The sequence below is a fragment of the Prosopis cineraria genome, unplaced genomic scaffold (genome assembly GCF_029017545.1).
Source record: "Prosopis cineraria cultivar Desert tree isolate PC_DT_omini unplaced genomic scaffold, ASM2901754v1 PC10, whole genome shotgun sequence".
Taxonomy (NCBI): domain Eukaryota; kingdom Viridiplantae; phylum Streptophyta; class Magnoliopsida; order Fabales; family Fabaceae; genus Prosopis; species Prosopis cineraria.
The window spans coordinates 23,271,406-23,286,256 of NW_026555341.1; positions in this window are offsets into that span (position 1 = coordinate 23,271,406).

Here is a 14,851-nt window from a genome sequence, read left to right on the forward strand (position 1 = left end):
AGATACTTCATTAACTTATCACAAAATGGTGTCACTAGAGGGGAGAAATCATCTTCAAGGAGTAATTCTCAAATCAAGAATGTTAAGAAGTCTCATGTTCATATTTTTCCAATGGAGGGAGAAAACTCTAAAATAAGGCCACCTTGATATCTTCATATAAGGAGAACAAGTCATATTCAAGGGGGAACTCTACACTTTATCTTATCTTTGTATTTCCTTACATTTCCTTCAAAGCCTTTTTATTAATGACAAATAGGGGGAGAAGTTATCATGAAAAATATGATTTGCTAAACACTTATTTTTATCATATAAGTATATTTTTCATAAGTGATTTGTCATCACTAAAAAGGGGGAGATTGTTGGACAAAATGGCTTGTGACATTATGTTTAGATTAAGCTTTAATGATGACAAATATAAATGAGTTAACTATACTTATGCCTAATTATTTTCATATATATTGAGTAGTTAACTATAATTGTGGAACAAGTACTTTAAAGTGTTTTTACTTATATTGTTCCATATTACACGAGATTTGAAAAAATAACTTGTGTGCATTAAAGTTATTTTATACTATCATATTTTTTCTTATCTTAAATTGAATATATATCTAAAAGTATTCATAGTATCATCTTTCATAACTTGGATATATGCATATTGATATTTGGACTAACTATTTTATTCATAATATAACATTTAAGGTTGTCCAAAGTGAAAATGAGAGTGAGTATGGAGAGGAAGAAATTAAAGTCATCATTAACATGCATGCCATACTTAAGATGAGATAACATAAAGAGAAGGATAATTTAAGAAGATCTTAAAAAGAATGAAGACATTCATACAAGCTTGGATGCACCTTGGAAACCTTGGACTTGATAAGTATAATATCATTAGGCTAGAAGTCTTTATATTAAACTCATTGATTTATATATGAAATATTTCCTCAAGATATTTTAAATCAAAACATGCATTTTATCTTTTAAGAGAAAGAGTAATATAATTTTCTATAATCATGTTTTTCATCTTTGATCATATACAAGTTTTAAATATTTTGATTAATAACTCCATAATGTTTTCAAACTTATTCTATTTACTCAAAATGGAGTTAAGTTGAAAAAGTCATGAACCTTTGAAGTCTAAGCTTTGAAATGGCAATTGTGCACAAAAACAATTTTGACCTTTAGTCAAGTTTCTTATCATATCTCTTAATAAATCAATCATTTTGATGTGAAACATATATCATTTCAAAATAGACTTCAAAAAAATTTCAATGATAGTTTATTTATTTGAAATGGAGTTCTATTGAGAAAGATATGAATTTTAGAAGTTGAGTATTGAGATATTGATTTTGCATAGCATTTAGGCTTGACCTTCGCTCATTATTTTGATCATATCTCAAAATTTACGTTGAATTTAATTGTGCAACTTCTTTTATTAAAAACTAGACTTCAAGAGCTTTCTAATGATATATAATTTATCAAATTTGGAGCTATATTGAGTGAGTTAAAGCCTTATGAAATTATGTAGAGTGATACCCTCTAAAACACTTGTGATTTAATCCTGTACACCCACATGATTCATCCTAAAATAGCCTTAGTGCCATTTCAAGTGTGAAACCTCACTGTACTCATGCGTGAACTAGTTCCAAAAGCTAGCTCCATCATCCTACCCTATACTTATCATATAGAGTGTAAGTATTCTTTAAGGCTTGGACATTTTGGGTTGGATCTTTATTGTCTTAGGCCTCAAGCAGGTTTTCCTTAAAGAGAATAGGTTTAAAAATGCCCCTTTACGAGCTTTGAAGAGGGAAATTTCAACTTTAATGATTTAGGCTTAATTCATGTTGATCTCCTCTCTTATGCTGTTATTGGATAGGTCTTTGGACTCTTCTTTAAGGTACCTGGGCTCTCCATTAGATTAGGCTTAAATCTCCATTAAAGAACCCTCCTTGGATGCCTTCTTGATGGATTGGGCTTCCATCAATGGGCATTTAAAACTTGATAGTAGATCCTTAGATATCCTTAGACTTGAAACTTTTTGAACATGTATAGGACCTCTTTGGCTTCTCTAAGCATGCCACTTTCACCTTTTGGACCTTGTTTTATGTGGTCAAGCCATGCCATCTTAGTTGTGTTATGTGAAGTTCTCCATTGGCCCTATAGATTTCTATCAGTTATGCTTTTAACAATACAACATACAATGACAAAACTTCACTTATCCACCTAGTTTGTAATTGGGAAATTTTAATGTTAACACTTTATATCAACAAGAAAAACCCTAAAATCCTTCATCCCAAATAATCAATTCATTCGATGCCCATTCCCCACACTGAACCTATACCCATACCCATACCAGTTGTTTCATACCCAGTTGTATTTAATAAAAAAATGACTCTTATTACTACAAAATTACAGTATTTTCCCTCCCCATGAATGATTGCTAAAGTGTCGTCCAAAATTGTCCCTAGTTGAGAACTATTTGAATCAAACTACATTGCACAACAACACTATTTTGAATTAGATTAGAAGGAGAAGGCAGCATTAGGAAGGAGAGGTGTAATGAATCTCACCAACTCATCCCTAAGGTGAACATTAAAAATGGTGGAGTACATGTCAAGCATTTTCATGCTTTTTTTCATTCAAAATTGTCCATTTTTTTGTTCATTTCAAGTAACAAATTCATTTCAATTAAGTCTAAAAAACTTACAGAGTATTTTCAAACTTTTATGAGCCTCATTGATAAATATTTCTCTTCCCTAGTCCTCAGTTGAAATTCTACCTATAAAAAAAGTCTAGAAGCATTTTTAGAATGGGCACAATTCATTATTTCAATATCGAAATTTTGAATGATGAAATGTCCACTAAATTCAACCTTTATCTTGTTATCTTAAAATACCATAACTTTGTTAGTGATGTCTCGAGATATAATAAGGTCTTCTATGATCTTCTTGTTTAGTTACACTAGCAGGTAGTCTTTGTTTATTATTTACAAACAAAAAAATAGATAAATGGACCAACATTGTAGTCTAAGAAATTAAAGCACACAATCTTCAACTTACTCCTCAATGAATTTAGAGTTCTTATTTTGGGTGGATGCTTAGAAGGAACATTCTCTTAAAATGGGAGTGATAGACCTAAAAAAAATTAAAATGTATGGGAAATTTTTTTACTCAAGATATATATTAACTATTTTTTTACAAATGTAATTTTATACTCTCTTTGTTAAAAAATATAAGGTATTTTTAACCTAATCTTACCTTCCAATAAAGTAGTTATCTAGTTTCAAACTAACCGTATCTTTTTATAGTTACCCCTATTAAATACCCTACAATACATATAAAGTCATTATCGATAGGGGCACTTTTGAAAAAAAGCAATAATTACACCTCGAAAGATTAAAATTTTGTATATTTTTAAACATCCAACTCCTTAAAAAATGCCTTATATTTTCTAACGGAGGGAGTGTATATGTATCAAATTAAATATAAGGTAAAACTTTGTTAAATAATTATTATAGATTAAGGCATAAAGCATATAATTATAATGATGTATTAAATAAAAATAAATAATATAAATAAAATTTACTTGCCTCTTTTGTATAGTAGAGGAATTTTTTGTGATAAATTTTCTTATTTAAAAACATAAAAAATATTTTTTAAATTATTATTCTGTCTATTCTCAAACTATAATTATTTGAAATTATAACATATAGATTAGATTTGAGTTAAATAATTTTTTAATAGATAAGTAAAACTTTTAAGGAGACAAATGAATTTTTCCTTTTGATAGGGTGGGCAATTGATTTTTTTTTTTATGGTGGGAAGTAGGTATTATAGTTTTTTTTCCATTTAAAATTATTTTCAAATTAGTCTTCTAATCCTAAAGTTATATATCAAGATCTTTTGGTCCTTTTAGGCTATTAAATGCCTTTGAAAATCTATGAATGCCATTCTCCCTAATTATAATTAAATTAAAAAAATATTGGGTTAATGATCAAAATAGACCCTAAAGTATTGCACAGAAAGCTATTAAAAATTGCACCCTAGGGCCAAACATTATATTATGCACATTGTGATTTAATGAATTTCTCTTTTGTTTTCACGTCAATTATATATTTACTATAATAATTGTATCCTTAGACAAACTATAGTGATTGTCCTAAATGTCCCTAGTCAGTCATCTATGAGGGATCATAAATGTAATAAGACTAGTATGACTTTAATTAATTATAGAGATATAAATAAAATTATAGGCACTTGAAAAAGTACAAGGTGCTAGATCGACCTGCCATGAGAAAATTATATGATACAAATCATAAGCTTATCTCATATGTAACTATATCAATAAGCCATTTAACTTGAGATCATTATAGATTCCTACATGATGACCATTAAACTTTGACCTAATCAAAAGTCACATTTAATTGGGTGATCATAAAGGTTATGATTGAGTTTAGTGATATTTATGTAGAGGAATTTAAGTGTTCAAGATAGAATTTGTCCCTCACATTAAGTGAGAGATATTACCGGGCTCCTCAATGAGTAAGACTAAGAAAATGTATGGCCATACTGCAATGGAAATGATTTTTCCATTTCTATAATCAGCCTACTAAGAGATCAAGAAAGTAATGGTCAGGTAAAACAGAATAACAATTTCATGTCTCAAACTTGATTGAAATATCACGTGACAAAAGGAATGTAATATAATTGCATGATAGGTTATATCAGATCATCAATCCCAATATGAATTAGATAGTTGCAATGTCTTGCTAGAGGCTACTTGTGACTTGTGGGGTAATAACATAATTAGCTTGCTACTAACTTCATATGGGCCTACAGGGTTGCACACAAGAATAGCCTAACTCAAGCTATAATGTCCAAGTTCATTGAATTCAGAATATGTCTAGATTCAATAAATGTAATATAGGATGAATGAATTATATATAGATATATTTTAATACTTATTTGATAAATATTTATATATATTTATATGAAATATAAAATTTAAAATATAATTTTATGTGTATAAATATTTTTGAAATATATATTCATATGCATATGTGTGTGAATCTGATATGTGTATATATATATATATATATATGAATATCTGATATATAAAATTAAATATAATATATATATATATTTTTCAATATATATATATATATTCATGTGTATATAATATAATATAATATAATATGATACATATTATATTATATTATATTATATTGTGTTAGTTTTAAGTTTAATTTTATATGATAGATTAAATTTAATAACAAACATGATATGATAAAATATCATGTCAATTTTATAATTTAAATTTATAAGATAAATTCAAATTGTATATGGATTAAATTTATGATATAAATTTAATTAAATTTTCATAGGCTCTTTAAGTGGAAGACGAAAATCTTAATCTATATACTACATATAAATAGGGACGTGCTTTATGATAAGATAGATAGTTAGAAAAAATTCTAATAGCAAAAACAATTTAAAAGCCACGAAATACCTTATAGAAAAAAAAACTAATGTTCAAAGAAGAACGGGCATTGGGAGTCATAGCACGCTATTCAAGTTAGAGAGCTGTTTATGTGGATACCAGTAGAGGGAGTAGATCTATGTTGTCAGATCTTGAGATCCAAACTCTTGAAGAGAACACGTGCCAAGTTTAAAGAATTAAAAGGTAACTCTTTTATCCACCTTGACTTAAACGAGTTTGTTCGATCATATCAAGATAGGGACTTTAAAATTTTAATTTTTTACTATGCCTCCCTATCCAACAAAAGCACCTTAAACCCTAAGCTCTTAAAATATATAAAATAGACCATAAACTTTTAAATTCAAAGGAAATAAACCCTACTATTAACTTTTTTTTAATATTGTTACTGTTCATTTGTTAATTAGTGCCACAAACCCTAAACTATTACATGAGTAACATCTTGGACACCAAACTTTGAAATTTCAAGAAAATTACTCCCTATCATTTATATATAGAATGTTGACTATTATATAGACCAAATTAGCCTTGGCGTGGCCTATCGTGGTAAACATATCATTAGCCATGGTGAACGACCCATAATTAATATATAATACTTATTGTTGTAGATTGATGTATAGGGAAACTTGCTTTGATCCAAGAGGAAATTTAATACCACAGGTAACCTTTTTAGTAATAAAAGGGTTGAGGTAACCAGATAATTTACATTATTTATTATCTTGTTTAAGTTATTCACAAGTTCTTTTTGTATGATTGGTTATATGTACATATATAAATTTTGTAGAAGTTAAGTATTTTAAAAAATATGTGAAGTATTGATTTGTGAGATTTTATATTTTTGAAGTGAGTGGTAAGATCTATTATGTTTGTTTAGCAAGTGAGTGGTTATGCATGGTCAAGTGAAGATATGCAGTGAAATGTGGCATATTAGAGGCTGAGAAGTCAGCCTAATGGAACTAATGGAGATTAATTCCATATGGTACTACTAGCACCTTAAGACGCCAGGTATAACTTATATTTCTCTTTAGTGTTTGAAGAGGGTGCGGTGTTGGAGAGTTATTCTCCTTAATACCTAAAAAGGTGCAAAGTTAGAGACTATGCTCCTTAGTATCTATAGGATACGGTGTTGGAGTAATAATACTCCAATTATTCATAATAGTGGAAACCTCTCATATCCTCCAAATACAGGAGAAGATTCATAAAATTACCACGTCAATCACACCAATCATTAATCAAATATTTTTTAAAAAGATTTGGCTAAAGACTTGTTTACAAAATTATCAAAACCATAATGCATCAAAGCAATACACAGCGAAAAATAATTCATATATGCTAATCTCAATTAATGCACACATTAAAAACCTCAAAATCAAGTTGGAAAATGGACCATGTACTGTGCAAGTAGTATATACACCACGGCATGTGGCATAGAGATACACGCCTAACTTTTTAGGTCATGTGTTGTGGCATAAGACGCCATGCATTGTGGCCTGCCAGTCTAAAATTTTTGCTGTCATTTTGACAGCAAAATGATGAACTTTCAGCATGCAAAATTTCCATATACAGTGTCTAATTGGATTAATTCAAGCACCCACATGAAACTTATCTCATAAGCTAGCTAATGAGATAGGTTTGGACATGATCTAATAGACTAATCAAAATTTGGACACCAACTGCAAAAAGTTACTTTTTTTGAAAAATTTGCGCACCTAAGTGCTCAAATCGATCCTTTTCTCTTATTAGACCACACAAAGCCTTGAACCAAATTTAAAAGGACCTAATACACCTATTAACCACATTATATCACTGACATACACGTATCAAAATTTGGCCCCTTAACGACCAATTTTCACATTACATAAATTTTCACAATCTGCCATCACTTGGCACAACATAGACCACTTGGCCCTTTTCTCATTAAAATTACCTTTATCCATATTCATAACATAATCACAACGCAATCTTAGTCCCAAATTACTTATTTCATCATAATTTCACACATGGCCTAAGATTTATCACATATATCTACACTTTCAATCAAAAACCCATTTCAAAACATTCAAAACATGCATGCAATCCTATGACAACTCATATACACAAAATTCACACTAGGTTAGTTTATTACACAAACTTCAAGTTCACACAGCTTCAATAACTCGAAGCCAATCCTACCACTTTTCCCTTACCTTGATTATTGCTTTATTCTATAAAAATGTAATCACGAGGGTGAGATTAAAATCTCGGTAACAAAATAACTCACTCCTATTAACTATAACATGCAACTATATGAAAGTAAAGCATAATATACCATTTTATATAACATATCACATATTTCATTTCAATTCACAATCACATGTGTCAATTCACCTCTTTTACTTCTATAATCACCACTTTTCACCACTTTTCCACAGAAACAACATATAACAACATATAACATGATCACTACCAACCAAACCTCCAAGTTACCCTAACATGAATTCATAGGCTCACCTTAGACTAATGTACAATCTTATTAGCCTTAAGCTTACTTTTAGTGGTAGAATCACCTAGGTAATGGTGTCCTATTTCACTTCTAGACTATGATTTCCCCCAATACACATAATAGGGTGTCGTTGACTCCAACATTATATCACACAGACATTAAGGAGTCCCATGTCTCCAACGTCACACCTCAATAAGCACTAAGGAGATCTTCTCCAACACCGCACTTATAAAGGCACTAAGGAGTCATAATTCTCCAACATTTTATCATACTCACATAAATCCTTAGACACATGTGCACTCACACTACCTTAGGGAACTTGTGTAACATCCTGATTTTTAAATTTTAGAATTAGTTGCTAATTAAGAGCAAATTAGTAATTAAGAAGTAATTGGAATTTTGAATGGTAAGTTGATATTTTGGCTCATTGGGAGGTTAAATGATTAGATAAGGGTAGAAAAATTGCGTTTTTAAATGAAGCGTGAGTATAGTGAGAATTTTTCTCACTATGCCATACACCACAGCACAAGTTACCTACATTGTAGTGTATGGTGCAAAAAATGGGTTAATAAGTTCGAACTGAGCTCGGGAAAAATAGAAGGAAACCAAGGAAAAATGCATGGAGAAGAGAGGATAAGCCATATCTTTGTTAGGGCATTGATTTCTGAAGTTGAGAAGAAATTTTCAATCGATGACTTATTAGTAAGCTTCATACTATACTGAGCTTTTATTCTACTGTAATTTCTCTTGGAATACTTGAGGGAAAAATTGATTCATGGAAATTTAAGGGGTTAGTTTCTTATCCTATAATAATAAAAAGATTCTCGAGATTCTAAATAGGGTTTTGTTTTTTTTTGGTTTATGGTTGAATAATAAAGCTTTAAAGCTATATGCTTAAATTTGCCCTAAACCTAAAGGAGAAGTGGGTGGCATGAAGAAAGAAAAGAGTTAGAACTTGTAGAAGTAATAGAAAGTAGTGATTGAGTAGTGATAGGCCTAATATGACCTAGTGAAAGTGAATGAATGGCTAAAAATGGCTTTAGGCAAATATTTAGTGCTTTTAGTCAATTGTATTAATCGACAAATTATGCCAACTGTGTGTAAATTAGCATATTACATGTGTGATTTGAGGTGGAGAGCTAGTATGGAAATATAAGCGAGTAAAAAATCTATGGGCAACCTTTCTTATTACAAAAGGGTTGAGGTAACTGAATAGCTTTCTCTATTTAATTCTTTATTGTAACTGTTTGGAAGTATGAATTTCATTACATGAAATTGATTTATAAAGAATTGATTTTATGAAGTATGCTTTAGGAAGATATATATATATATATATATATATGTTATATGAATGTATATACAATTTTATATACGTGTGGAAATGTGGCAATATAAAAGCATGACCATATGGGGTGGGAGTTAACTCTCTCTCTCTCTCTTTATTTTCATCATTCTCTCTCATCCATATCTTAACATCTTGCTGTTCAAATTAAGATTCGACTTCACCATTATACTCCTTTAAAGATCTACACAAAATCCTTCCATCTCTTTCCTTAGTTCATTGAGTTTAAAGCTGTTTGAATTTCCTTTGTTCTTGTTGCCATGGCCATGCATTATTGGAGCTTGGATGAAGATTTAGCTCTCCATGCGTGGTTAGGCATTCTTCTTCCCTTGAAGATGGCATGACTTATGAGCTCTATTACTATAAGATTTCTTTTCTCCTTTAGCTCTTTAACTCATGAATTAGGACTAATGTTACTTGACATTGTTGCTTTGTTGTTGAAGTCATAAACGCATGGCTAATTTGGACATGCTTGAGGTGTTTAAAATTAATTTTGGATTAGTTTGTTTGCTATACAGATTTGGTTGTTTCATTTTTTCACCAAATTTATCTATTTGCCAATTTATATTAGTGAGAAATAGTGTTGACTAGTACTTAAAATCTCAATTAAACACAGATTGTGTTATAGTTGGGGGTTAAGGACCATCCAAAGTAATAAATCAAATAGTTGGGTAATTTTAATACCATTGGATTATTTATTATTGCTAATTGATCATTAGTGATAATAAATGACTTGATGTTCAACTTAGAGAATTCTAGGTACTATTAGTTCACTTAATTAGAGAGGAATTAAAATTAAAATTAGGAGTGAAGATTAGGTAGCTAAGTTATTCAAGGGGAAGTCCATAGCTTTTATTGATTTTTTTACATAGTTTGAACAAAACTTCACCTTCTTATTTTATTAGTATTTTTAACTATTCGAATTTTAGAATATTAGCTTTTTGTGATATTCGATCTTAGTTAACCCTGAACTATATTAGAGTTAACTTTGTTAATTCAAACCTATGCGACTAGGGGTTATCAAATTTTGAAGAAAATTAACAAGAAAATTTTAATCCTGTTTCTTTAAGATTAAAAAATAAATAATTTTTAGATAATTTAAAAATTTTATAAAAAGAAATTTATTTTGTAGAGAGTTTGAAAAAATTAGAAAATATTTTGCATTTGGTTACAATTATAAAGAATCATTGTTTACTTAAAAAAATGATTTTTAACTATTTTGGATAAAACAATGTAAAAGCGCTTTTCCTTTTTTTGTTAAATTAGAATAATAAACATGTAAAAGTACTTTAAAAAAATATGTTTGGATAAAAAAGTTCTTTGAATTTGTATAAAAAAAGTGTTTTAATAAACTTTAGGTACTTCAATAATATTATTTAAAATAAATCATTCCAAACTCCAATCCATCAAAGTAAATGTCAAAGTTTTCATGGACATTATAAAATAAAAAAAAACAAAAAAAATTAGTGATGCATTTGTCTTGACAACAAGTCTCTAATACCATTTTTTTTATTTCTTCTATATATCTAACATCTGATTTTGTGGGATCTTGCCAGTCATCATTAAAATGTCATTCTCTATCCTATAACTCGTTTAGATTCTCAAAATTTTGAAGAATATCCAAGTCATCTGAGTTCATCCTTCTAACATAGTTATGGAGAGCGAAGCATGCCCATATGATAGAAATTTGAGTAATAAGCTTGAAATTGGTTATATTTTGGAATATTCTCCATCTTACCTGCAAACACAAAATTCTTTCAATAACACTTTTCAAACTAGAATGGTAAAAATTAAATATTTCATCTCTTGATTTAAGCCATCCTAAAATGTACAAGAGTCCTATATGGTCTTAGGAAACCTTTGAATGATAAATAACTAGAGTCAACAAGATAATATTTACCTATACATAAATAGAAAATATATTAAACAATAGTACATAAATATTTATAAATCACTTAAATATCTTAAGTTATATAATACTAACCTTTAAGAGGATAAGGGAATCATAAATATGGTTTACAAAGGATGTCTATAAAAAATCATGCATCAGGAACAGATCTTTCTAATAGAACATATTTGTTATTCATTTTTAGTTATCAATTAAGACCCTTTTATTAATAATTTATCACCTCAAAGTGTACACATTGCATTAGATTTAGAATTTTGCCTAAGTTTCTAGGTTTAATGCTCTAAGGGTATTTTGGTCTAAAAAATAAAATTTTGAGAAAATATACAAGAAAAATTGACAAAGTGCATTTTATATCCAGTTGATGAGTAGTGAAATTATATTTTTAAAATTTATTTTAGTTTGAGACTAATTAAATAAAAAGTCAACACTTTCTAAAGTGTCTAAGTTTGACCTAGTTTTCGATTTTCTTTTGCATAAAAATTCTTATGTAATTTTGTGCAACCTAGAACTTAGTTAATTTAATAAATTTTTCCTTCTAATAATGAATTTAATTCTATACATTAATTAGATTTTATTATATCACATGCTATTTAATTGAATTAAGTAATTTATGTGACATAAGTGGCATGTGACTTATGCATCAATTGGGCAATTGAGATCAACGCTCCTTAAGGTCAAAGTTGATGGTTTGCATGCAAATTAGGCTTTATTTAGGGGTTAAATTAGCTTGAAAATGTGGATGACACATGAAAAATTACACACATATTGGAATCATTTACCAACTAATAGGAGGTTGTCACCTTACAAATGTGATAAGGCTCCTATTTTCATTTTAATTTCCTTTCCTATTTTTTAATTAAGCTTCAACTGATGCCAAAACAGAATTGAGCACGCCATTTATCCCCTCAAATCAAATCAATCACCATCTTATTCATATTCTACATTTTCTCTCTCTTAGTCTTGGTGTTCTTCATTTTCTCCTCCTTCTCTCTACACTCCAGCACGTCCAGCCCCTATTCTTTCACCATTTTTCCATCAAATCCACTCAAATCTTCCACCATTCTCTTCCCCTATCATGGCCAAACTCACCCCAAGCATCTAGAGGAAGAATTAAGCTCAATTCATCAAGCTATAGAGCATACCTCTCAGCTACATGGTGTTCATGGAGGAAGCAAGATTTTCTTGATGTTTTCTAGCTATATTCTTCATGAAATCTTAGGGGAGGGTTGATGGAAGAGGAGTCTTGAAGTCTTCACTTGGCTAAGCTTAACTATTTTTTCATCTTGTTTCAATTTCATTAGAATATTATGACTATTGTTGATTGTGGTTCAATTTGACTTTAATTTATAGTTATTTGTAATTTGTAATGTTGAGACAAGATTGTTTAGTTGAATTTCATGCTCTTGTTGCTGCTAGAATTTTTGGTCTCCTCGTGAATTTACATTGTAATATGTGATTTTAATGGGAGAATGTCTTCTATTAGCCTAACATGTAATTGTGTGGTGAATATTTGATGAGTTGCTTGAGTTTTCATAGTTTTGAGCTTAGGTACAGCTTTGAGTAGTGACAGTTAGAAATGAATTTTAACAAAACCCTTAGTTATTTTAGAGCTAAGTTAATAAGGTTACCTAGGGGGCTTGTAATAGCATTTAGGGAATTAAATTAGGGAAGCTAGGATGCTTGAGATAGTTGTCCTAGGTAAATACATTTTTTCAGCCAAGGAAGGAGAGTTAAGTGAGTTGCCATAATTAATTAAAGGGCTAGGAATCTTCCATTAGCAACACCCTAGAGTGCCTACTTGAATAGGAAAGCCACTTTATTCATAGTTAGGTTTAGTTTGCTAGTTTAATTCACTAGATAATTAGGTTAGCAATTAGTTAATCAACTTAAAACTTTGGGTGATTTATTTTACTAGATAACTTTAAATTATACTTAAAATCATTTCTTGAAAAATGACCTAGGGTTAGCCCTATATTGCATTAGAATTAGTTTTAGTTTAATTTTGAAGTCAAGCGACAATCCCTATCACCTTCCTAACCACACAATGCAAATGTAAAGCATATATTAAAATCACATATAGCCATCACATTTGTGCTTATATATCCTTTCCTATTATAAAAAGATATCTACTTACCCACTTGGACATGTATACCTATATGAGTGACATCTATTACTCCTATGCAGTCTTAAAAATAAGACCAATATCGATCATCATCTTTTATATTTTGAAAAGTAGCAATGTGCATTGGATCATTTCCCCTTATCAACTCTACTAACCACCTATGACAAGAAAAGAATTGAAATAGATTTTTTTTCCTTTCACAACATACTTCAACACATGATTTGTGGTTAAAAAGGCAACCAAATTCATTGCACTTCGAAGTCTATAGTTATAAATATTTTGGACTTCAATTTCCATTGTAAAATCATCATCACTTACATTTGAATTATCAATCATCCTAGAAATATAAATGTGGTTAATACAAATTGAACAAAAATATATAATTTTAAATAAATATTACCAAATGTTCCATAAGTCAAATGAATCAAATAAAATATAAAAACATGTGCAAAATTATGAGTTCAACGCATAAGAAAAATGACATAAAATTGGTCCAATCAATAGGTATGCAGGGTGTCCTCTGTGAAGGTGTTTAGCCAATCAATGGTCATCTCTTGATCATTGTCCATAAAGTGACAAAATGCTATCCTATTTTCTTTGTTGGCTAGAATTCTTGCAGCCAAAAAATATTGATTTGTTCCTTTTCATAACTAAAAGGATCATTTGTTTTTGATCCTCCAATTGTAGCATTTGACACTTTATCCTTTCTATCAAGAACACGATCTAGAGAATTTCAAAATTTCTCAACTATTCCAAGTTTTTTGTTTCCTTTGCTCATCCTTTTCCTGTTTTTGTTTGAAGGAGTTGGAATTGCATTTTTCTTGACCTTCTTGACTAGCTTCACAACTATTTGCATCATCTTTGATTGCCAAATTTTGTTCATTGTATTCAACACCCTCATCATGATTATTCTTGTTTTGAACATTAGTTCCTTTATATGATATGGGATTTTGATATGGAATTAAAAGAGTTAATCCTATACCTACCATGCCATCAAAACACTTATCTTGTAAATCTAAGAATTTATGTTCCCCCATTCTTCCAATTCAAAATCTCTGAATTCTCTTATAATACATCTTAAAATAAATAAATAAATAAATTATGTAAGTAAAAAAATTATATATTGAATTAAAACACAATCATACCTTACTTCATTAGCCCCCCATTCTTCATGAGCTTGTATAGCCTGTTTTTTATGACCTCATCCAAGATTAGTTTCCTTTCTAACCAACCTTGTAAATGATCTAAAGTTCCTTTTAAAAACATCCCATGTACTTTTTAATTGTGTGTGATCATAAGCACATCCCGCTCTCTCATAAAATTTGTCATAAGGTTTGTCCATCCATTTTTATTGAAATGTGTATTTAGTCTATTCCTTGCAAGTATCTCCTCAATGCCTATTTTTAAAAATATTTCAGTTTTCTTTCATTCAATTTTGTCTTATCTCTTTTATCTGCTTTAGGACCTTTCATATCTTTTTTGGGTACCATTCCAATATTTAAA